The sequence below is a fragment of the Antechinus flavipes genome, chromosome 3 (genome assembly GCF_016432865.1).
Source record: "Antechinus flavipes isolate AdamAnt ecotype Samford, QLD, Australia chromosome 3, AdamAnt_v2, whole genome shotgun sequence".
Classification (NCBI taxonomy): domain Eukaryota; kingdom Metazoa; phylum Chordata; class Mammalia; order Dasyuromorphia; family Dasyuridae; genus Antechinus; species Antechinus flavipes.
Window position 1 is genome coordinate 391,795,795 of NC_067400.1, and position 4,209 is coordinate 391,800,003.

General features: G+C 37.0%; 1 pseudogene; it reads right to left on the reverse strand.

The window, feature by feature from the left end:
• Window positions 1-2,397: 2,397 nt before the first annotated feature.
• Window positions 2,398-3,827, reverse strand: LOC127557281 (histone deacetylase 1-like; annotated as a pseudogene).
• Between the last annotated feature and the right edge of the window lie 382 nt (window positions 3,828-4,209).

Sequence of the window (4,209 nt, forward strand, 5' to 3'; positions counted from 1 at the left end):
TCAGCAGTGATTACTGGATTACAAAATATCCACTTATATCATGATCTTAAAATGTGCAATGCCATGGAATGTTGAAATTAGTGAACAAATCTGCTTCTTTCAGATGCAGGTAAGGTAATATTTAACAATTCTGCAAATTAGATTTTGGCAATATATGAATGGAGAATTACCCAATGAGTGGACTGGTTTTCAAAGAAACAGGAATTAAAGACAAAATTACCAACATTTTCTGGATTATGCAGAAACTGTGTGAGTTACAGAAAAACAAAACAAAACAAAAAAAAATCTACTTTTGCTTTAGTGACTACAATAAAGCCTTTGATTATGTGGATCACAACAAAATATGGCAAGTCCTCATTTTTTGATGGCAATATCAGATAATTTTCCTTATTTCCTAAAGAAATGATATACAGGTCCAGAAACAACAGTCATAACTGAACATGAAATTACTGATTGTTTTAAGATTGGAGAAGTATGGTAAGGATTTATATTGTTACCTTATTTTTATCATTTATATACAGAGTACATCATGTAAAATAACAGTTTGCATGAATCAAAAACAAGAATTAAGGTTGTTAAGAGAAATTTTTACAATCTAAGATAGGCAGATGATACCACTTAGATGAGAGATAGCAAAAAAAAATTCTAAAAATCTCTTGCTGAGGGTGAAAGAGGAGAATTTTAAAAAGGATTTGAAGCTTAATAAGCAAGCAACCAAACAACAACTACAAAACCTTTATGATCATTCCCATAAAAAATAGCAAATAGAGGGAAATAAATGGAAGCAGTGTCATATTTTGTATTTGTGGAGTCAAAAAAACACTGAAAATAGTGATTGCAACCATGAAATTGAAAGACAATTGCTCCTTGGAAGACAAGTTATAGAAAAATCTGTATTGCACATTAAAAAAACTGAGACATCCCCTTTCCCAAAGGTCTATATAGCTAAAACTGTTTTTTTCCAGTAGTAATATATGCTTTTGAGAGTTGGAATATAAGGAAAGCTGAAAACTACAGAATTAAAGCTTTCAAATAATCATGCTGGAGAAGATTTTTGAGCATCCTTTAGACAGTAAGGAAATCAAAAAAGTCAATACCAAAAAAAATTAATCCAAGCTATTCTCTGGAAGGTCAAATGCTGAAACTGAAACCTAAATACTCTTAGGTATTAGGCACATAATGAGAAGACAGGACTTATTGGAAAAGTTCATGATATTTGAAAATATTGAAGACAAAAGGATGAGATGTAAGAGGAGGAAATGGATAGATTGTGTCATAGAAGCAATAAAGTTAAGCTGACTCAAAAGAAAGTAGATGATAGGAGGGCTTGATGTGTTTTGGTGCATGGGAATCATAAAGTCAGAAATGACTGAATAACTTAACAGCAACAAGAAAATTTAGATTTTTTTTTTTTTAAGATTAGTGTACTTTTTAAAAAAGTAACAGTTTTATTTCAAAGGTTCTTTCAAAAAATAATAATTTCAAAATGGAAACCACACCATAGATCCCAACCCAGACCACTTTCAGTGGTCAAACAACCTCTATTTGATTTTCTCCAGATACTCATTTGTATTCTGATTTGTCATTTTAGATGGGCAGATATACAGTTTAAAATTTGGTCCAAAATATTCAAAATATTCATTACAGGGAAGTTCATTAGAGAGCTTTGCAAACCCAGTCAACAATGGTGGGTCCCTGGCCAGGGTGAAGAGGGGACTTTTTAATGGTACCAATGAAAAGGCAGCCAAAAGCCCTTAGCCTAGAAGTATGCTGAGATATGAGAGCACAAACTGCTCCCTGGCAAACAAGTTAGATAAAGCAGTAAAAAGGCATATCCTTGTCACATGCCTCTGTGGGAACCAGGCATAGCACCTTTGAGCAGTTACTAACTTAGAGGACAGGGAAAAGTAGTGGTTGATTAAGTACCTAAACCTTCAGAGGAACCCATCAGAGGAAGCTGGACAGACACACATCATCTGTCATCCTTGAAAAAACTTCACTGAGTTTCAAATTCAATTTGGAAAAAAAAAATAATAAAGAAAAAAAAAAGCTCATGAAGGGAGAAAAGGGGACTGTGGAGGCCACCTAACCCAGACTTTCCAGAGCATTTCATTCTATGCCATCTTAAAATAATTCATCCAGGAAAAAATGTACCCAGGCCCTAAACAGTCAGGCAAGGGGTTGTGTTTACAACAAAGGAGAAAAGAAAGGAATTCACTTGCCTGAGACTGGGATGTACAAGGCAACAAAGGCACTGAATTGGGCAGCCAATAGCAAAATTCCTATTTCTTGTGTTCTGGGGACAGTTCTATTTTATATATTTACATACACAAAGAGAGACAGAAAATATAAGCTCCGAGGGTGTAGGGATAAGAAAGGAAGTGTGGATAGCAAGTCTCAAGGAAAGTTGGAGAGCTCAGGGGACTTAGTTTCCTCCTTCATCTCTCTGGTCTCAGGTTTTTTTTTTTCCTTTGTATTCTCCCCTTTCTTTGCTTTTTTCTCCTCTGGCTGTCAATGTTTTTCCTCTTCCATTTTGACCTTCTTGGTTTTCTTTTCCAACCACCCTCACCTTTCACATTTGAGTCTGAAAACTCCTCTTCTCATGCAATTCTCTTGTCTAAAGAAGATATTGAAATGCGCTTGTCAGGATCTTCCTCTTTTTCATTTCCATTGAATTCCTATGTCTCATCTTCAGGAATTGGTTGCATATAGACACCAGGGCATGAGGCAATATTCAAAGATTCTCAAACAACTTCTGTTTGATTTTCTCCAGATATTCATTTGTATTCTGATTTGTCATATTAGATAGGCAGATATACAGTTTGAAATTTGGTCCAAAATATTCAAAGTATTCATTATAGGTAAGTTCATTAGGGAGCTTTGTATCCAGCACCATAGGTGTCTCATATGTCCAGCTCCTGGCTACATTGTACTCACCCCCTCCCAGCATCAGCATGGATAAATTGAATCCCTTGACAAATTCTGTACACTTGGCACGACCTTTAATGGTAAGGTTGAAATAACCTAATCAGTCTCCAGACAGGGAATCAGAACCACACTGCAAGACGACTGTGCTGAAATGCCTCATCACCTTGGTCATAAGTGGTTTGGAAATTGCCTCATAAGACTCATCATTGATCCCGTCTCGAAGCAGGTAATTGACTGCACAGTATTTGCCTTTGCCAGCTCCAAGGCTCCTACGTCACCCATTCCCAGGAAGTGCTTTTCATACTTATGAAAGGACACTATCATGACCTGATCTGTGGTATAGAAAGCTTCTTCCCCACCATCACCACGGTGAATGTCAATGTCAATGTATAGCACCCTCTGGTGATACTTCAACAGCTCCAGGATGGTCAACACACTATTGTTGACATAACAAAAGCTAGAAGCTTCAGACTTCTTAGCATGGTGTAGGCCCCCAGCCCAGTTCACAGCAATATCCATCTGCTGTTTATTAAGCTTCACCACACTTGCTACTGATCTGCTGGTGGATAACTGGAAAAACTCAAATAGGTCCTTAAACACTGAGCAGTCTTTACCAATATTAAATCTCCACATCTGCTTGCTGTACTCTGATGTATTATCTGGACAGATATAGTGCAAAAACTTAATGTAACCACCATTGTGGTACTTGCTCATCTAATCCATATGGGCTTTATGGGGCCAGTTTATTTTCTTCTTCTGGCAGAATGTATAGTTATATAGCAAGTTGTGAGTCATTCAGATGTGATGAGGTTTCATTGGGTGGCCCTGCCCATAGTGCTAATTTCCAACCTCAGCAGCATAATACTAACAGACCGCTTCATGCCCTGAGTCAGTGCCATCTTTCCTCATACCCTTGTGCCAATTAGTGCACTGTTTAATATTTTTAGGGCAGAGCCAGGATGGTGGAGAAAAGGCAGAGACTCACTTAAACATTCCCAAATTCCTCTCCAAAGAACTTTGATTAATATTTCAAAATGAATTCTGATGTGACAGAAGCAAATGAAACTTTTTTTTTCAGTTCAGTACAACTTATAATGTCATCAGGAAAGGTCCATTTAAGAATGAAGTATATAGTCCAGTGCAGGCTGTCCCCCAGCAAACAAAAAACAGACCTTGGGAGTTACTGGATCAACAGTTGCAGCATCAACTTCCAGAGTCCTTAAGTCACAGACAGTAAACCTGTAGGCATTTGTTTAGAAAAAGGTTACTTTTTGCTGATAT